This window comes from Rhinolophus sinicus, chromosome 1, assembly GCF_057876585.1.
Source record: "Rhinolophus sinicus isolate RSI-liver-muscle chromosome 1, RSI-T2T, whole genome shotgun sequence".
NCBI classification, from domain to species: domain Eukaryota; kingdom Metazoa; phylum Chordata; class Mammalia; order Chiroptera; family Rhinolophidae; genus Rhinolophus; species Rhinolophus sinicus.
Window position 1 is genome coordinate 146,237,612 of NC_142501.1, and position 22,052 is coordinate 146,259,663.

Consider the following 22,052-nt stretch of genomic DNA (forward strand, 5'->3'; position numbering starts at 1 on the left):
GCAGATTCAACAATGCTGCACTCCCTTCTGCCCCTCTCAAGAACCATTATCCCACATATTGGGCTAATAAGCAATTTCACTGCACAGTCACTGCAAATTGCATGCCAATCATGCAACTCAATTCCTGAAGGCTCCATCCTACCTTAGGAGAGTGCTCAGCAAAATGACTCTTTACCAAATCACTTCTAATTCTTTCCACTCTGCCTTTTTTTCCAAGAAAGCCAAAGCAGATCCAGAATTTATTTCTGTGTTTAAGGATAAAGAAACTTTTAGTTCGCTCTGAGCTCATTTTTGGGCAGGAAGCTCAAAATCCGTCCTGGAGGCCAGGCCAAGGGTAACAACCATGTCATCTAAAATCATGCTCAGTGTTTGGATTCCACTTAAAGCACGTCACAGAATATGTAAATGTATAGAAACAAACAGCAGGAGAGGTTCAATTATTTATTTATCCTTGCCTTTGTTCCAGTTAGGACTTCAGGCTGCTCACACATCTGTCTAGCAAACATCCTGTACATAGAAGTAAATGACTGCCCACTCCCCTTCCCTACCCTGGGCAACTCCAGGCAGCAACCAAGCTGTCCCCAGTGCTACCCCCCAGGCTTTCCCCACTTCAAAGCCACCCGTATCTTTCTGTCTCAGATAGCTGTGAGAAAACCAGGCGACTCTGTTTCCTTTCTTACCTTTCACGACTCAGTTCTCATTCAATCTCTTTTGAGCTTTTTCAAGTCTCTAAGTTCATTTCTTGATCCCTTATTTTTTTATAACTCTTGCCTAACAACTTTAGATGGTCTCTTTTAAAAAATCATTCCTTGAAAGGAAAGGGGAAGAAGAAGAAAGAAGGGAAGTAGGAGGTGAAGGAAAAAGAAAAAATGTGCCAGTCCTAAATGAAGTTGTAGTAAGGAAGAAGAAAGTTTTAAGTTTGGAGGAAAACTACAATTCAAATAAAGGAATCAGTGTCACCTTAAAAGGACCTAGAAGGAGTTAGAGGTCTCCTGCAGAATCTCCACCTGAGTCTGTATCCTCCTTCTCAGCCCCTTCTAATTAAGTTCTAGACAAATGACCCACAGTCCAGCAGATTACTTTAGAAATATTCGATTATAACCTAGACATAGCTATGTTCTGAAAAATCAGTAAAAATACAGAAAAAAAAGAATTATGGATGGATTTATACCTGGAATATTTTGACTTGGTTCTGAAGAAGCTAAGAAGGGCACCTCTCACACACAAATGTCATGAAGAGAAGACCCTGAAATGGAATTGATTTAGAATCTGACCAGCAAGTCATTCAAGCTGGTTTTATATAAAGTTGTGCTAGAGGAAACAGAGTTAACATTTATTAACCTATAAAAAGCACAGAGATAATGTAAAAGAAGTATGTGAATAATTTCCTAGTCTCCTACAGAGCACAAAACACTCCCCAGACGTGACCTAAGATGTCCTCACCACATTAACAAAAACAGAAAACAAAGCACTCTTGAAGATGGAACACTTGGCCCTGGATTCTTATCCGCTTATAGCCAAGAGACCTTGAACAAGCCATGCACATATTTTTACAGAAGAGTAAACCAGGCAGGCTTGAGAATCTTCTCTTTGGGTGTGGAAGCGAATGTACCTACCACGAATGCGTCCGAGAGCACAGTCATGTGGCATCTGTGACATGCATGAAGTGTTGAGGTTCTACTACCTGGCTTTGGTGCTCTCAGCCCCTGTAAATCAGTCCAATGCACCCCTCCGCATCTACCTACAAGTAGGGAATGTGACTCATAACAAAGGTATCAGCCATTACCTACTTGGCCATTTTTTTTTTTTTTTTTTGGTCTGAAAGAGCTGCATAGAAGATGTTAGGAGCGGACATGTTTTGGAGTTGAATATACTCCATAAGCCTGGGAAATGGTCAAAAGTCAAATTCTCTCCAATAATCAATTTTTGTCCAATTTTGTTATCATATTCGATCACATATTATTTTTTGCTTTATTGCCTTCTTCATTTCCCCCATCATCTCTTCCCCCTACAAATCCACTTTCTTTCTTACTTCTGCCCATGTTCTGTGACTAGCAATCCTGCTCACCCACCATTACACGCTCATTCCGCTTCTAGAACTTTCGCGTATGTGGATGCACTGGTGCACCTACAATGGCCGCCCTCCTCTCACCTCTTATCAATGCCTTACCACGTATTTGAAGTCCTAAGGCTGGAGTCTCATCTCCTTTTGACATTTTTTTTACAGCTCCAGTTTGCACTTATTTCTCCTCTGAAATCTGTCTGGGTTCAGAGTTAGTGCCACACAACTGAGTGCATCATTGTTCTCTAATGTTTTTCCCAGTGGGTCTAACTGAAGGTGCCAGTGTCCTGTTGACTCAGAACTGAGTCAGGAACTCTGGAATCAGGTGTTCTTCATGTTCACTGGGAGAGGGACAGCCCAGATTGGATGCAGTGGGCAAAGGGCAGTAGTAAACTAAGAACAACATAACAGGATTAGCCCAACAGAAACTGAGAAGATAGTCGCTGTCCTGAAAATGCACCAGTGCACACATTGCCAAGGTCCCTAATCGAAGTGGTGTTACATCTACCCTTTATTTATCTGCTGGCAGATTATTCATCATGATTGTTCTTAATCCTCCACTTAACTTTCCTTTGGTAAAAGCAATGTTTCTTGACTACAGCCCACTCACCAACCAACTAGGATATGATCAAAGGATGCATATTAATTTGAATACATATTAGTCAAGTGAATCCCAATGACAAGGGTAGGTGTGTTGGGGAGAAAGGATCATCTATCATCCTCAAATCAAAAACAAAGGATTTCTGCATCATGCTGGGTTATATTATTTGCATTGTAGCTCTCACTGAGTATTTACTAACATGGCTAAGACAGCTGAGTATAAAGACTTCTGTAAGTTATGGTACTGTGTTTCCCCGAAAATAAGACCTAGCCAGACAATCAGCTCTAATGTGTCTTTTGGAGCAAAAATTAACATAAGACCCGGTCTTCTTTTACTATAAGACCTAGTCTTATTTAACATAACATAAGACCTGCTCTTATATTAATTTTTGCTCCAAAAGACGCATTAGAGCTGATTGTCTGGCTAGGTCTTATTTTCGGGGAAACATGGTAGGTCTGCGTGCCACACTCATCTTGACTCCTAATGATGCTGGGTTCTGGAATAGTTCATAAAGAATATGTGCACTCATACCAGAAGGGAGGATTTAAGAAAGAACTGAGATACCACATATGGAGATAAAGAGTCCAGACAACTTGGCAAAAATCTGCAGATTGCATTCTGATAACACATTGAAGGGAAAAGCACCAAACAAAAGTACAAAATGGGAAAAGAATAGTAGGAAGGCACTATGGCCAAGACAGGGAAGGGGATGAAACACGTGGAAACTTCCTGATATTAAATAAGGGGAAGCAGTAAGGGTATGGCTAATTAAAGAGCAGAGCCACTTGCCAAGGCAAGTCATTTCGGGAACTTCCAGGACTGGGGTGATGCAGCAGCTGGACCTTGGTCTGAGGAGCTAGTACACAGTCTCAAGGGTATCAGCTAAGGACAGCACGAGCAGGAGAAAAAAGTACTAAACCCTAAGCAGCATAGTTCAGATTTAATTTCATAGTTTTCGTTTAAGGAAAACTCATCTAGTCATGATAGCTATGGTTAGTCATTTACACATTAGCGTGAATGAGGAACAAAGAGTTTATAATAATGGGGCCTTACCAAACATTGCCAGGGAAAAGTATGTAAGAATTGCTTCCTCTTTTCCATATATAATATACTGGAGTGAGATGGGGGAGGTTTAACACATGTAGACTGAGAACAAATGCTGGGGAGGTAATGGTCTGTAGTGAGCTTGGAGCACAGACTTTGGAATCAGCAATTTTGCTCTAGCACATCTGAGCAATGTGACACTGCACACATTATTTAACTTCTCTCACTTTATTCATCTGTGAAATGGGAAACTAATACCTAAGTCATGAGATCATCAGAAAGATCAAGCAGAATACAGCAATTAGCTGAGTACCTGGCCTGGGTAAACATTCAACAAGTATTAGGTATTGTTTTTATTTCAAAGTAAATTCCTTACGATTGGAGCTGATACAAATTGCTTATTCAGAGAACGGAGACAACACATCACTTGAACCTGGGCTGGCTGACGAAAGGAGATGAGCAAGCCCTGTGTTCAGTAGGCCTTTTGTTAAGGAGGTTTTCACCTTCAGAGACCTGCCTGAGCACAGGTGTAGCGGCAGGAAAACACCAGGCTGCGGGAGGAATAGTGAGCACACCGGTCTGGCTCGGGGAGAGCGTTGTATAAAGGATCAGAGCTGAGATTCGGTGTGGGGTACAGAGGAAGGCAGAGGAGGTAGGGGTTTACAGTCAAGGGTGTGTCGAATGTTGGAGAGGTGTGATTCCAGTGGCATTTCAGGAGACAATCAGTGGCATGTCAGGAGGCCTTTACAGCAGGACTGAGACAGGGTGGGGATTAGGGGCCTAAATTGAGTGTGTAGCAAGGGAACCAAGAGGAAAGAGACAGACCTGAGAGAGTACTGCGGAAGAGCTGACAGTACCCAGTAACTGACTGCATGTGGGGAAGACAGGAATGAATCAAAAGTGGGCCTGGGTAAGAGGAGGCTGCTACCCCAGGAACAGGAGCGGGATGTCAGTCTGAGGAAGGCACTGGGTTGGAGAAGGGGGAAAGGATGGATTCGGGCTGAGATTTGCTGCCTTTGAGGTGTCACCTGGGCAATGAGAAGATGCTGAACCCCAGGGAGAGAGGGGAAAGGATACAGATGGGGGGACCAGTGGTGCCAAGGTAAACACTGTTTAGTTTACATTTTAGCCCTTGGAAGGTTAGGTGGATTCCTTCATATGGAAGAAAGACAGCGTTGGCGCTCCCTCCCACTGGCAGCTTCTGCCCACCAGCCCGTCCTTACCGCACTCCAGGTAAGGCAGACAGAGAATGTATTGCTTAGCTACCAGTCGCTTATCTGCAGGGCAGCCCATCTGAAAGCAGACTTTCCAATACGATACTACCCAGAGACAGTGTACACAGACCCTGTAAATTACATTTCCGACTCCTACCTGTCTCTGGGTTAATAATACCCTGTGTTGGCTCCAAATTTTTTATGCTGAAAATCTGAGAGTGCATTCATCTATTTTTTCTGTAGTAGACACCACAGAATTCAAATGTCTCTCTCTGATGATTGTGAATCTTGCAGGGTCTTAAAATGATTACCCTAAGTTTGAAGTGACTGTGGAACATAAACAGAAAGTCGATTCTTCACAATTTGTTGCTTGCACACAAATCTCTTACTTGACCATATTTCCTTATTCGTTTCCTCTAACTTGTACGGGTCTCGCCCAAGAGAAGAGTAGGGTACTGACCAAGGGTCTGACTCCAGGGCATGGTCCCTACCTACAGGTGGTTGCGGTACCCATGGTCTGGAGGAAGCCGGCATTAGGTAAAGTAAATCCATGAAGGATTTTAAGATAAGTTCACAGGTCACTCTGGGAACCGTGGGGTGGGTGACTTAACCTGGGCTGTGTCAGCCACGTTGCCAAGGGATCAGCTCATTTATTCAGCAAAGCTCCCACAGAAGATGAAATACCTCAACTACTATCATAACACCAGCCTGACTGACGTCCGCACAAGTTAAATTAGCAGGCTAGATTTTTATTTGGTTTGAGCACATGGAAGAACTGACTTTACACGGAGTACCTGTACAAAGGGAAACGCCCTAGTTACGTAGGTGTATCTTATTCGTGTTGCCATAGCCTTGGAAATACTCTTTTTCCACATTTCATGAGTCTGTCCTGTCCGGAGTATGACTCACCTTAAATTCAACATTTTAAAACTTTGGGTCACTTTTTCCTATTCCACAAGCACTGAATTGGGTGGGGAAGTTTCCACAGGAGGGCACTGACTGTCACCTGACTCTGGGATTCCTGGTAACGTAGACAGAGCTCCCCCAGATGCTGCCCGCCCTCTCCCCTACATACACACCCAGAGCCTGGCATCATCAGGCATCGGGAAGTGTTTCCTGAACTGAGCTGTAAGCGGAAGTCTTCCGGAGCCCGGAGGCTCACATACCCTCAAAGCTTAGTCTCTGTCCGTAGGCCTGCGCTGACAAACAAGGGTTGCAGTCTGTGGGGTCCCCAAGAAACAGCTGTTCTTGAGCCCTGCATGAGGGACTTCCACGTGGCCTTCAACGTCAGAAGGGTTGCACTTGCTACACCTAGTACCTAACACACTTGGGAAAGCTGAAGAAGGCTGAGGCCTGAATTCCCAGGAGGCCCTGGGAAGACCTCACCACGGGGCCACTTCTGCTGCTGCTTGCCCACTGGAATGCCCAGATACCAGGGAGCTTCCCACCCAGGGTCTTTAGCAGAAGGCTAAACTTCAGCTCCCTGAGACCTAGACAAACCCTCAGTTCCACTCTCTGTCCAAGGAAGAAATTTACATTGGAGGAGTCCCAGCAAATCCTCAGGACAGCCGGACAGCCCCTAGAAACAGCCTGTGGGAACTGACAGTGCAGCATAGGGTCACCCTCTTAGACTAGGAGTTATCAAAAAGAGTAGATTTGTTTAGTCTCCAGAAGGTTATTCATGTTGGAAAGGGTCTCGCAGAGGGGTGTCTGCAGGAATAACAGGCACCAGACACATAGAGCCAATGGGGCAAGCTCCAGCCACCTGGAAACTGGCCTCTAGGAAGGATTCTGTCTTGCAGTGGTTGCCAACCCTGGCTGCACACTGGGCTCCTCCAGAGGTGTTTAACTAGCACCCAGGTCTGGGCGGCACTCCCAGAGTTCTGCATTGGTCTGGGTGTGGAGTCTGGCACTAGCATTTAAAAAAAACTCCCTACGAGAAATCACTCAGTTAAAACAGAGCTTCAGAGCAGGAGATTGTCGATGATGAGAAAGATAGGAAGGTGGAAATTAGGAGAACAGGAGGACAGATTTGAAGACATAATGCTCCCAATTCCTTTTAGAGAGGCGCCCAGGACGCCTGGGAGGTGCAAGTATGTCAGGAGAAAAGTGCCAGGGAACTGGCGTGAAGGGTGAAGAGTTCAGAAACCTGATAATCAGAACAACACTTTATTGTTATTATTATTGCTTCAAGCCATGAGGGAAGGGATGGTGGGCAGTGTCTGAACTGTGTCAGAGCTTTGAGCTGCATGCTGTCCATCGTAACAGTTCTCCTGGGCCCTTTTCCATTTTTCTAAACTACAGCATTAGGTTCACATGCCCAGCCCCTCCCGTGCCCCTGTGCTGCTCTCCTAATTCCCACCCTTATTGGTAGTGCGCAGAGGTCGGGTTCTGCATCTGGAGCGTGTGGGTCTGAGTTAAAATCCCACTAAATCGGGACAATGACCCTTTGCTCATTTCAAGTCAGATCTCCTCTCTGTTAAGATAAAGCAACTTGGCTTTAGGAGGCCAGGAGCAGGATGACATACTAGAGATCTGCGTGTGAAGAACCGGCCCCCTTGGGCCAGCGGCAGAGCCCGGAGCCTGCTCTGCTTGTGCCTGGCATTTTTACTTGGTGATGTTTTGGCCCTTCAGGCCCCAGACTCATTGTCACTTATAACTCTCAGGGTTACAGTTGTCTCCTTGGCCGACAACCCCAGACGTTAATCAGCCAGCATAACAGCTCCCCCTGTTCTTTCGCAGTGTTTTTCCTTCTTTCGCTTGTGCCCTCTGGTTATTTTCTGTATTCCTTTGTGATGCCCACAGTCTTGAAAGCTCTTAGCTGTTTACCCCAAGTCTCATCCTTTGTTTACTGCTGCTTTGCTGAATGTTCTCAGATTTTCCTTCCAGCTTCTCAGTAGGACTGAACATTTCTTCTCCCCTGTTCTATATTTTCCAGAGCTACCCCTAAGGCTCAAACTGGAACAAAACACTCTTCTTACCCTGTGGGCTAATTCCTCTCTGTTTGTCTTGGGTACTTATTACATGGGCTGTCTTGGCAACTTGCTTTGTGAATCGCTGTGAACACAATTTGTGTCCCAGCACAACTACAAGGCATTCTTTCTGAGTGCTGAGAGGAAATGCCTAGTAGCGAAGGTCCTAGATGTGGGTGCAGTGCACCATTTGGGCTTGGAACAGCTAGATTGTTTAATGAGGTTCAGAAGTGCCAAACAACATGGCTTTGAAATCAGGGAAATGGGTAGGTAGGTCTCTGTGATCACAGAGAGGACCTATCTAGTGGGCACTGGGGGGCTTTGCATAAGGATTTTGTCTTTTTCATTAGTGAGGCAAGTCACACTTGCTCTTATTGGGTAGGAGATCACCTGGAGCCCATCCTGTTGGGCTCAAGCTGTGAGAAGAGGGGAAGCAGGTAAAGGAAAGCTATGCCAATGCACAGGGGAGTGGTTGCCTTAGAAGAAGGGACCCTGGAGCTGGGCCTGCTCTTTGCTGCTCTTACTGGTCTTCATTGGACCAGAAATCTTTACTTTGGCACTTTGATTATTTTTAGGCAGTGGTTATGTTTCTATAATTAGGGGTGCTTTTTTTTGTTTTTGGAGTTTTGATTTTGTTTCTCCTTGAGTTGTTAATCCTTTTACAAAGCAAGAAGAAACAAGGAAAAGGGTTTCCATGGTTTTACTAGTACCTTATAAAGGTGAGGATGGTGCATCTTTACAAGAACTGGGAGCAAACTGAGGTTCAGTGTCCAAGGGTGAGGTGAACATGAGGAGAAAGACTGGGCTCCCGGTAGAACCATCCTTTCCCCCTGCAGGCCTTCCTTCTGGAGCAGTCATTACTCCAGCCCTGGAGGTTTTGTTCTTTTGTTTAAGTCAAGGAAAATAATTTCCTCATAGAGAAGCTGGAATTTCAGATTTGGCACCTCTTCAGAGCAACCTACATAAAAGTAGGAAACTTGTTCTTTATAGACTTGGGCAAGAAAATATCCTCAGTCTTCCTGGAACTGATGTGGAACCTGCAGTTTATGCCTCTTCAGTCCTTTTGGGTACATTTCCAGGGTATCTCTTCAGCAAATGTGTGACCCCTTTCAGAAGCGGGGGGCTTCAAAGATGATACTTATTCACAAGAGGGAAGATGCTATTCTGCTTGAGAAGAAGGGGCAAGAGGAGGAAAAGATCCAGACTTATCTAGTCCATGGGGAAGGGTTCTGGTCACTGGGCCTATAAATCAGTTCAACTGCTACTTGAAGAGAAGAAAACTCAAAGCAGACTCAAATAGGAAAAGTAAGAATAAGGCCCTTGGGACAAGTACGACGTGAGCTAACCACGTACCCTGTCTCCAAATTTCTGACCACTTATCCAAGGGAGCTTGGCTTTTATGAAAACTGAGGCTCATGATCTGTGAAGCTGAGAGAGAGAAATCCCATTCAGAGACAGTTCTGAGCTTTTTTTCTTTTCCTTTTTTTTTTTTTTAAATGAGAAAGCATTTTTACCTACACAATAATAACGAGGAATAACAATTCCACAAATATTCCATAGTGTCAGCACCAGATAGCTTTCCCAATGTCATGCGACATGCTCAGCTGATGACTAAAGCACACACTGGAACATACGGGTGATCATCAGATATAAAACTGGTCTGGCCAGAGGTTGAATTCCTAATAATTAGGGGATATCAAAAGAAACATGTCATCCATTCATCATTAACGTTAATATCCATCCCTTAATTAGACCACTAGCTTCCACTGTGGCCCAGCTAAATTGATTCTTTAAGGGGAAATCGCTATTCAAAATGGTGTGCAAGTTGACAAAGATCCACAATGATACTAAGTAAATCGTATCTCGGCGTTGCACGGCATTAAGCTGGTGAAAACATGGAGTAGATGAATGCATTCATGTCTTCCGTGAACTGAGTGCTGTGCGGGGGTGTGTGAGGGATAGAAAGAGGATATGGTTGGACTCCTTCCTATCTGATATGGGTTTACAATCCAGGAAGTGTAGACAAATATGTAAGCATACAAGCGATTATAATATGGATGGAATGTGACTGGTCCTATGGTTGTAAATATAGAAAGTATTCTGACTGAGTAGGTCAGAACTGAATTCATGGAGGAGGAAAAGGGCTTTCGGAAGGTAAAGAAGGTGCGTGGGGTAGGTAAGGACTTTCCAGGCAAGGGGATCGGCATGTTCAAAGAGGTGAGCTGTCTCCTGAGTTGTCACTTGTAGGAAAAATAATACTATTTTACATTGGTGTTAGGGTTTACACCCACCAAGAGTTTTGAAGTAATATGCATTACTACTTCATTTTGATTTTTCCAACAATCCTGTGAGCGAAGTGAGTCCTTTTACAGGTAAAGAAATTGAGATTCAGTAAGGTTAGGTGTCTTGGGCAAAGTCGCCCAGACTGGCAGTGGTGTGGCCAGGACATGAATCTAGGTTTTCTGAGTCCAAACTCAGAGCTTCCCCTGGGCTACTGTGGTGTCTCGATACATAATCCAGTGTGGCTGAGATGTCCTGTCTTGCTTTGTTGTGTTGTGGGGTGAGGTGTTTGGAGAGAAAGGCAAGTTTCAGAGATGTTCTCTTATTGGTTCTGGGTAAGGAATTTGGACTTGCAATTATCCTCCTTATCCTGAATGCCTGGCGGGTGGTTAACCCTACTGTGACCATATGGTAGAGTCCTACCCACATCTTAGAATAAAACAGTCCAGGAACTCCAGCCCTTTTTATTGGATTTTAATGGTTTCAATGCATATTTAACGTGAAGATCAGTACTTGAAAATACGCTTCATGCTTTTTCGTGCAAATCACTAAGATGATGCCATATTCTTAGAAAGTACCTTATATAGGCAGGAATCTTATGAGAACCTTAAAAGTCAAGGTTAACACTGGGTAAACATTCCTGAGCAGAGCCAAGCCATCTTCATATTAGTGAAAATGCTTCCTCTCTAAGATTAGATATGTTTTAGATTTACATCTTCATCTGGAGAAAACATTTATAATTGCCAGAAAGGAAATAAGGGTCCTAAATGAATATATTTACTAAACTATAAAAATCCAGAATAAATAAGGTCCGGCCCTGAGTCTCTTCCCAGCCTCATTTCTTGTCACATCCCCCTTGAACTCTGAGCTCCAGCCTTTATGAGCTTCCTGTGTTCCTCAAATGTGATCTGCTCTCCCTAGCCCCTAGCCTATGCAGATGCCATTCCTTTTTCTGGAACATTCTCTCCATTTCCCATTCCTCCCCACCTTTGCCTGGATAACTCCTAGATATCCTTTAGGTCTCAGTTATCTTTTTGTTTGGCAAATCTCCCTTGACAAACCCTCCTGCCTTACTGCCCTCTACTCTTCATCCCTTTGTTGTCGCCTTCCCCTCCCCCATTTAGAATGGGGCCATCCTTCCTGTTTCTTCCATGGCTTTCTACTTACCCTTATCACAGCATTTTTCACAATGCATTTTAATTGTGTCTGCATATCCCACTAGATTGTGGGCTCAGCGCTCGTAAGGACCCACCAATTTATTCTCTCTACTTGTTTTCTGTGTCCCAGTGCCTAGCACCGAGTGGACGTTCAATAAACCTCTGAGTAGGTGAGAGAACCAATGCCACTACCAAAATATACACCGGGTTATAGTAAGAGTTTAGGAAGCATTCCAAGAAACTGGCTTTCTTTGCTGTTGATTATTAAAAAGACTCTGGGGGTCTAGCTAGCTATAACTACAGTAAATCCCTGAACAACGTGGGGCTTAAGGCTGCTGACGCCTGCACAGTGGAAAATCCACATATAACTACAGTTGGGCCTCCGCATACGTGGATTACCAATGGTGGAACTGACCCTTGAACAACATGGGTTTGAACAGGTCAATTGAAAAAAAAATCCATGTATATTGGACCAATACAGTTCAAACCCATGTTGTTCAAGGGCCAACTGTACTTTTATTCCAGAGTTTGTACAAGGGCATGTTTTAGCATTTGGGAAAGGGTTAAAGTGCAGAGATTTTGATTCACGGTGGCCTATTTAAAAATTGGTCCTCAGTTGTTCATAGGTACAAACAGGTCAATATTTAGGGATGGCCTTCTTCTGTTTCTGACTCAGCTACCCAACTAGAGCAGTAAGACAGCCAAAGGTGCTGATTTTGTATTTTTACACTTATACTAACATAGACCATATGTTAAAAATCTATTTAAAAAGAGATATCCCATTAGAAATTTAGATAAGAATGAGGAGACAAAAGTTAAAGACTGACTCTATAGCAATATGCCCCTTTATGAGTCAATTCATAAGATTTAAAAAGTGGGGGTCGTTGGTCAGATTCTGGGTGAGAGAAACCACAGCGTAGTTTGGGGCAACTAGTTGTAAGTGCAACTAGTTTGGGGCAACTAGTTGTAAGTGCCAGTCAGTGTTGCCAAGCAATACTATTATACTGGAAGAGATGGATTTAAAAGGAAACCAGGTAAGCATAAGCCCCAGTTATCCAAAGATGTCCAAAACATTTATATTAGGTTTTAAGTGAAAAAGGGTCAACTTACTATCTGCATCCAAACATGAAAGAAGAATTGCTGACTCTACCCATAGAGGATAAGTTCCCCCTAAGGGACAGGCCCTTTCTAGTGGGATGGGTAACAGGAGAGAGTATTGAGAGTTTCCTCTTGTAAATAAATCCTTCCCTGTTAATACTTTTGTATTCCTAAATTATCATATAGCCAATGCACTTTTTTAGAACATAAGAGCCATCTTGTCCAAATTCTCAATTTATAGATGAGGCTTGTGGGGGCTAAACAGTTGCCTAAGCTCTTTCCTGGCTGCTGGCAGAAAAGGACTAGACCTGTATGAATTCATCTTCGTGTGCTTTATATATAACACCGAAAAAACATTATCTGTTCTCAATCAGCTGGCCACCATTCACACAGTATGAAACTGAGAGATTAGAAAGGCACTGAGCAAACCCTTTAAGCGTCGTCAGCTACATTTCCTAGGCAGAGGGGCAGCACACAGCTTAGCTGTGGGAGTCTGTCCAATTTGCATAAATGGAATATGCACAAATAAGATAAGGCTGGCTCCAGGAAAGTAATTTCCCTGGTTCCCCTGAGCCTTGGATTTGGAAAACTGTAGCCTGTTCTGGAATTTGGGCCCATCACAAATGGTACTGGGTAGAACTCCCCATGTGACCTCAGCCCACGCATGGAGGCTTGTCAAGGTCCCAGGTGCTGGCTCGCCCACGGGCTATGGCTGAGACAGAAAAACAAAGAAAAAATCCTCCCAACACACACACATAAGCAAAAACTATCTTCCTGTGTTGTCTGCCAAGAGAGCTGGAGCCAAAGAGATGAGTTCAAGACTCTGATTCATCCATCAAGACAAATAAACTCAGTTTATGGAGGTTAGGAGGGCAATTTAGGAAGTAAACACAAGTTCAGCGTTGGAGAAAACACAGAGACCATCCCCAGAATCGAACTGCACAGTGAGAAGACAAAGGAGCTCAGTCTTAAGGCGTGGAGTTCTGAAAATGCCAACAGACAAACCCGTTCAAAGGGGCAACTCTAGAGGCAAACAGCACCAAGACGTTAGCCCACCTCCCAGTGCACAGAAATGTGGAGTGTGGGCTCTGAGCCAGCTCCTGGCTGAGCTGAAGGAGTATTCCTAGTGGGGAGGAGGGCCTGAGGCATTGTTCAATTTTAGCAACAGCAAATGAAAGGCGATGGGGTAAAAGTACTTCCTCCCTCCAGCAGTGCCAGGCTCCTGGGCTGGCCTGGAGCATCTCTCTTTGTTCCCTGGTCAACAAGGCCCTTACCTGTATCACTTCTCTGGTTTGCCTGGCCAGTTGTTCCCCTGGCTCTCCCCATGTCCTGCCATAGATGTGAGCTTGTGTCCGCCGTCTCCTTCTCTCTGTGCCTCCCAGGGTCAGTAGGGTACCTGGCCCAGGTCCTGTTCATGCCCTTATTAAATCTTCCTTTTTAGGTGGAACCTGATTCTGCTCCCCTTGAGTGTGGAGTGGACTTAGTGACTCACTTCTAACGAATAATGTGGTAGCAGTAACAATGTGTGACTTCTCAGACTAGCTCATTCACAGCATTGCAGCTTCCTTCTTGCTTTTTCTTGGATCACTTGCTCTGGGAGAAGCCTGTTGCCATAGTGTTAGGATGCTCCAGCAGTGCAACGGAGAGGTCCGCGTGATGAGGAACTAAATCCTATGCGTAGTCACGTGAGTGAGCCAGTGAGAAACAGATCCTCCAGGCCCAATCAAGCTCGCAGATGCTGCAGTCTCCACCGACATCTTGACTACAGCCTACGAGAGACCCCAAACCAGAACTACCTAGATAAGCCAGTCTCACATTTCTGACCCACAAAAACCGTGTGAGGTAATAAATGTTCACCATTGTTTCAGGCTTCTAATTTTTAGATTAATTTATTATGTAGCAATAAAATAACATTGTGGAACTTTCTCTACCATCAACTGAGTTGTCCCTTAATTAACTGCAATCTCTTTTGGGGGAATGTTTTTTTTTCATTGTTTATTTTTTTGTACTAACATTCTTTTCCCGAGAGTTAACGTGAAAAGCTCCATGTTTATACAGAGTCCTCATGGTTGGACATTTATTGATTTGGGGCCATTGTGGCTCAACCCCAAGGAGACGCAATGATGATAATGTGTGTTTTCAAGGACTATTCTTAAGATGTTCTTTGTACCTGCTAATCTAGAATCTTTAAATGTTTCTTCATCATTACATAAAAAAGGATTGGAACTTCTATCTCCCAGGATTCCCAAACATAAGTCTTAGGCATGAGCTATGTGTTATCTTAAACAGCCGTAGAAGATATAAGGGACTTTTTCTTTTTCTTGAGAGTCTTGTATTTTCACGTTAAGTCCGTGAGATTAACCGGCCACGTATCACATGGATGAACCTCGGGGACAAGATGATAAGTAAAAGAAGCCAGGCGCAGAAGGATACATACTACATGATTCCACTTACATGAGGTATCTAAAGCGGTCAAACTCACAAAAGCAGAAAGCAGAGTGGTACCAGGGACCAGGGGAGGAGGAAATGGAGAGTTGCTGTTCGATGAGTACCGAGTTTCATTCATGCAACATGAGAAAGTTCTAGAGATATGCTATATAACAATGAACATATAGGTAACAATACTATACTGTACACTTAAAAACTTTAGGAGGATAGATTTCATGTTATGATTAAAGTGACTTTCCAAGAACTCCAAGATTCACAGTAGTGACTCCTTTTTTGCAATACTCCAGAACCGAGAGTCATATCATCTCAAAACACCACAAAACTGAAAAAAAAATTTACTTGTTTTTACTTAAAACAAAGATGTTGCTCTCTTCTTTCTGGGGGATTGGCAGGGTGGGAAAGGAGGTAGGATGTCATACAACCAAACCTAAGGATAAGATGTAATTCTAAGAAGTTTGGGAATCACTGATCAAAAGATATGTTGAGGTTTCAAAAGATGTGGGCTTAAAAAAGAACAGTGGGCCTTTGAAAAGATAAACTCCCATCAAAGGACTGACACCAGTTTACTTTCTAATTGTCCCTATAGCAAAGACTGTGCAGACACAATACCCAAGGAAAAGGGCACAAGGCAAAACAGAAACCAGTAAAGACTCAAATAAACAATGAGCTAATGCACAGATAAGAGGGGCCATGCATTACATCAGTGATGGCAGAAAAAAATAAAGGAGACTGAAATACTTTCTATTCATTAACACATAATTGGGTCAAAATGCAGCACATCTAGATGGCAAGTTTCTGTTATATGATTTTCCACAGAAAGAAGAGATGATCAAAAGAGGGGAAATGGCACACAGCGGGTTGGATTTTCATGGTGCAGATACCTCATTATCATTGCCACATAGTAAACCAGGAATGGGATTAGTGAAGGCACAGAGGGAAGTGAAAGGAAACTTTAGATATTGTAAGGACAAGGAGAAAGGGGCAAATTATGATTAAATTTAGAACATACATTAATGCTCTCAAAGTTGATTGACAGTTGGAGTATCCTTTCTCTTCAGTCGTTCCTCAGCCTGATACTTTTATGACATTAAAGGCTAATTCTGTGAGCTAGTCAATCTCAGGGGTAGGTCCCCTTCTGAAAGACAGGAGAGAAAAGCCAAAGCTCTAAGGAAGCCTTTCTGGCCAAGACAAGAGAAATGTTCTGAGCGCCTTGCCCAGACGTTAGGGAGGCTCCAAGGTGGGTGACTCAAGTCTGGGCTGGCTCCCACCCGGCCCACTGCTCGCAGGCCTTCCTCTAAGCGTGCTTCCAGGAGTCAGGATGGAGGAGACCATTACACCTTCCCCTTGTATTGTTTCCAGACAGATTATTCCCATCCAGACACACTGATGAAATCCAATAAAGAAACGCAAATTGGTGTGGAAGCTTGAATGACCATCGGAGTGTCTAGGGCTATTTATAGGGTTGGAGGAAGCAGAAGAGAATCATACAGACAGCAAATAAGCAGAGACAAGTAGGGCTGGAAAGCACACAGCTTCCAATTATGGAGATTTCTCTCTCTCTAGGTCATCATGGCCCCTCACAACCAAACGCAAACAGAAGTTCTTCCCTCAGGGGCCCCTCAGCACCAGGACTTCTCTTTGGACCTCCTATGCGAGTCTTCTTGGGAGTCTCTCTCTCTCTTCTAGAAGTTCTCCCAGAGTGAGACATTTTTACCTCAAAATTTGATCAGACTCACTGTATAATGTTGTCTTATTGAGAAATTAATTCTTTAAAGAAGAGGCTGGTTTAAATAAAAATGAAAACCAGAGAAATACCTGTTTCATGTTTGACAGAGCTTTTTCTATCTTTGTTTCCCTTGTCCTGCCCTCCTCCCCAAACCCCCCCCCCTCCAAAGACTGATTGTCTTACTACATTAACACAGAATGTGATTACCTATTCATTTCCATTAAGGCTAACAAAATTGAAAAAAGCACATTTCCCACTGAAAATCACATTTAACAAATCCCTTTGGGGACAGAAAAAAGTGCAAACCATTTAAAAGATTAATTTGTGGGAGGAAGAAGTCAGTCCCAAATCACTCCTCTGCATTAGGCTCTAGTTCAAAGAGGTGGGTGCCCCAGGCCACATTTATAATGATGGGAGGTTCTCAGTCTCTTACTGCAGGCCTGAACCTCTCTGAAATCATCATCGTCCTCAAGTCAAAATAGCAAAGTGTAAAACCAAAAGCTGAAATAAGAACACCTTTGTTTTCTCTTCTGGATGTCTAAGACAACTCAAGCCAGTTCGCAAAGCGGGGGGAGGGGTCATGAGCAATGAACACAGGGGGTCTGCAGTGCATTTTTCCATTAGATTAAGATTGATTCATCCTGCAAAACACGTGTGACCACGCTTGTGGATCAACGTTGAATGGTACAACACACATCTGAATGTATTAAATACTTGATGGTAATAAAATGGCTGTGGGGACAGAGCCCCAGAAGGTAGTTTACAGGCTCTCGGCCTCACGTGGAAGGGTGCTGGCTCGGGTGGTGGATGGCCGTCGGCTGTGGCTGATTGGCCGTCGGCTGTGGCTGGTTAGCTGATTGGCCGCTGGCATAACTGCTGCGGCTACAGAGGAGAGCCATCGAGAGCGGAAGAGGGGAGAGAAACAGAGTTGAGGAGAGTGGAGGAGAGTCGTCAGTCGGTTGGCGGAAAGGCTGACGGCAGGTCGCGCATCCGGTGGGCCCAGCCTCCAGTGAGACCATAGTGGTATGACTCCCCTACCTATGGCTCCGTGGGTGTTCCTTTTTGGCCTCACCATATCCTGCGTTCTTGTGTGGGGAGCGGGAGCTGAGACCCCGCAGGCCGCCCCGCCTGAAAAATGGCGCAGCGCGCAGGGTCTCCCTCACGACAATGGCTAATTAAAAAAGGCCAATTTATCTGTAGGTGGGCTCGCCCCACATGTTCATTGCACACTACCTTGCTATTTCTTCTGCTCTGCTCTGAACACACCTGGTTCACCCCGTGAATGAAGGGTCTGCATGCATATGGTGGTGGCGAAAACCGGCGAGAGGAAGCATGTGAACTGGTACAAGGTGCAGCATGAGTGCATTTTGGTCAAAAGTGATGTTCATCCCTGCACAACTCTAGGTCCTACAAAAGGCACTGCTGTTGCTATATCTGGGGTATGAAACACTAGCTTGGAGTTTACAAAGAATGCTCCCAGCCTTTGGAAAGGTTCTTCTTGTCAGCACTACATGCCATGCTGTCACTGAGTCCACGTCTCATCAATCAGGGCAGTTCTGTGTGCGTTAAGGAGACAGGGGTCACTCAGCAGGGCCCATTTGGGGCCCTCACATCTATTCTAGCATGCCTATTTCCTTTCTCCATCTGTGCTGAAAAAAAAGAAAAGAAAAAAGAAAGAAATGCTTGCATTCAGTCTGGCATTGTACCCGGTTCTTGATCACGCAGGCTTCGGCTAAGCAATCCCAAATCTCCAAACACAGGCAAGTTCCAACACACAAGGTAAGCTGGCCTCCCTTTGTTTTTCCCTGGATGGTCACTGAATGGGCAGGTACCCTCTAACAGCACGCACTAGGTGCTCAGCCCAGTGCTCAGCCCAGCTGGGGGGGGGGGAGACGGGGGGGGGCTGGCCTCCGCCAGTATCATAACAGGTCTAAGGAAGCCATGTTGGTATTATGACATCAGGGTACTTAGACAGGCAGGTCTACACTAGCTTTCAAAACTTTGGCTCTGGTGTGAGGGATATAAATAATAAATGTCTAACTATTACATTGTTTTGTCCGCCTGAAACTAATAAAAACAAAAACCAAAACAAAAAAAAACGTTCGCTCTGCTTAGGAGGGCTTGTCTTGAACAGCTTTTCCTGAAGATTGGGAACCCTGGCTGGGAGAAGGGAGGTGGTTATAAAGAATGCCCCAGAACTGCCCAAGATGGCAAAGATCTCTGGATCATGAGGGTCAGACTTGGATGGGCCTGTTGGGTAGCCCCATAAACTTCCTTGACTACATAGTAACTGGCCAGGCTAGAAGTCAGCCCAGATTCACCACAGTCACCACCACCACCACTTGCAACTTCCTTCACCATCACTAACCATTTGTGGAGAACTTTCTAAAGTGTGTTAGATTACTCGATCCTCAGCACAGTTCTGTGGCACTGACTGGGAGCCATAGTAACCCCTATTGCCCAGAGGTGAGGAAACCGGGTGGAGGGAAGGCCTTAGTAACCTGCCTGAGGCCAGCAGCTCACACAGCTACTACCCTGGTACGAGCACTCAGGTCCCCAAATTGCCTGCCCCAATTTCCTCTTTGGAAAGTGCATCCTTAACCCAGAACAAAACCATTTTATTGTTTCTTCCCCTGCCTTCTTTCCTCTCTTCTAATTGACTCTGAAGGAGTGAAAAGGTACAAGTGAGCCAGAACTGGCATCTGAGTTCTGCTTTTCATTCAGGCAAGTCTTAAAGCACGACAGGCTTCACTTATGTGTCTCACTACATGAGACACTCGAGTTTACTCTCCAGCCTTATTTCAGGGGCTTAAGTCACTCTTGTCAAAGCTTTCCATTCCTTTTCCTCTCTTGAAGTTGGAGGAAGGCCCCTCTTTCACAGTACTGCTTGTGCTCTATCCCCTTTATGCCATTATAATAACTGAGCGCTCTTTTTAAAAATACCTTCTCAGACAGCTTGCTTCTTTTAAGTCTTTGAATTAAAAAACATACAGCTCCTAAATGAAAAAGAAAAAATCACCGGTACCAAGTACTACTATTATGCTTTAGGAACTTAAACTGTACTTCATTTTATTTAATCTGTGTTAAAACAATATAGCATTATCTTTTGGACGCACTAGAAGACTTCAGGATAGCATTTTTCTTTTTTTTTTTGTATGAGATTAAATCTGGTTAGAACTCAACAAGAAACACTGTCAAGTGGGGAAATTCATGCCTGTTAGTCCCTTGACTGATCACATTTCAAAGCCTAGTGCTTTGCTAAACGGCATCTTGCTTAAAATATAAGCAATCCTATTACTCAGAACCTTCTCTGCGCACCATAGCTTTGAAGGAATTTGGGAGTTTGCAAATTCAAAGTTGAAAATTAAAAACCCACAAATAAGACTTGCATCCATTTATTCACGGTAAAATGCATATAACTTTGAAAAGTCCATCGTCATCAGGATTGTTTCAGTGTGATCTACGATCTGGCGTGAAGCTGTTTAACTAGCTTCTTGCCCACGAAAGGAGACCCATTTTCTAAAACGAGTTCTGTGTTCAAAGGACTCAGGAGATACCACAGAATAATACTAACTTGAATACATTTCTTTTTAAAGAATGTTTCATTGTTTTCTTAATCAGTGTTATTTTTATTTTGCCAGATTTAGAGTATCTTTTCCCCTTCCCCCCAAATGCATTAAAATAAATCCTGGCTCCTGCAGGAGTGATCCAAGTTTCCCAATTCAGAGGAATGTCCATTCCTCCAAGCGTGGGGAGGTTTCCTAACTAATGACCTACAACACTGTCAGATGTCTGGTTGCCAAGTAATATATTAAAGTGCTTTTCTAATGAGATTTCTACAGGGTAACTATAAAGCCAGAAGAAGCACACTAAGCTTCAGTGAAGCAAAAACATTGAAAAAAAAATCTAAATGCCTTTGGGAAAGAAGGGTTCAACACGGCAGTTAAAAAGCTAAAGAGAATTTGACAAGTGGAAAAATAAAGTCTAATCATTTCACATCAGAGAAAAAGGGTAGACACAAAGCAGGGCAGTGCCGTCGTTAGATCATAAGGGAATGACCCAAATCGCTCAGATCTGACTTTAAGTCAGATCTTAAGTGCATCCTTGTCTGTCTGTACCATGGATCTGTGATAAATGTAGCTACGACTGTCCCCTATTGTAAAAAGGAGGACCATCTCTTCCGTTCTAGAACTTGTACCTGCGAATTTGGGAATCATCTGTAAGAATCTTGAATACCAAGGATCTCTTTGTTAGAACCAACGTAATGAGAAATTCTCACTTGAAACACAAACAACAGCGATGACATAAAGCCTCTGACGTGAACCACTCAGAAACAGCTTTTGGCTCCCGCTCGTCACTCTGCCTTCATGGAGCCCATCATGACATCAATGAGGCCACGAGTCTAGAGGCCAGCCAGCCCTTTTGGTCTGCATTCGTGTGCGCCGATGGCTCCGCTCTGTTCTGTACTGAAGTGACCAGCCCTGGGTCCCGTTTAAGTGGTTTAGAGTGGAACCAACCCATTAAAGGATGGTGTGGGGTCTGAAAACCAATATAGCAGGTATGAGGGTATTTAACTTAAAGACGAGAAGCCTGAGGTGGGGAAGTACCTGTTAAATATCTTCTAGCATCGGCGGGATGCCATGTCGGGGAATGAGAAGTCTTGATTTTAGCTACTCCAGAAGGAAGCACTGAGCTCAAAGATGCTTTCCATATTTAAGGTCAAGCTAACAACCTGTTTATTGGTAGACAAAGATGTCCAACAATAAACAGACTTCCTTAAACGCAGTTGTGCTTGCATATGAGCAATGGATGAGTTGTCAGGGGTCAAGTCTTCACTTTATTTAATCAAATCCAATCAACTGATTCCAAAGGAAATTTTTTTTATCACTTAATATTATCATATCTTTTAAATTGCTAATCTCACTAGCATTGGGAAATTATTTATTCAAGATTAACAGAATGAAAGTATTTTTCAAAATATAGTGCCCTGGATTTATATGGAAGAAACAAAGCATGACTATTACACATTTTCTTCTATGAGACCACAGAACACAATAATATCAGTCCTCCCTTTGCAGAGGTTCTTCAAGGGAAGCACATTTTAAAAAGCCAAATAAAATTACCCTGGCACTCCATATCCAATGCAAATGTTGGGATGTAGTAGCCTTCAGCTGAATTCTGTTCCAAAGCTTTAGTCTTCAGTAATGTAATAGAAAATGGAACGCAAAGGGAAAGGAATTGCTGTGTTAACACAATCTCTGGATTCAAACAGGTCTAGGTTCTAATCTAGGTGACTTTGGGTAAGTTACTTAACATTTTGAGCCTCAGTTTTCTCATCTATAAAATGGGGTAATAACAATACCTGGACCTGTGGGACTGTTAACGATGCATGCACAGGACTGCCCATGCTGTCTGGCACACAGTGAACATTCAATAAATGGTCATTGTTA

General features: G+C 43.9%; 1 protein-coding gene across 1 annotated transcript in view; it reads right to left on the reverse strand.

Moving 5' to 3' along the window:
• Positions 1-22,052, reverse strand: part of IGFBP7 (insulin like growth factor binding protein 7) — a 67,144-nt gene that overhangs the window by 14,126 nt on the left and 30,966 nt on the right. The gene's annotated exons all lie outside the window — the stretch shown is intronic.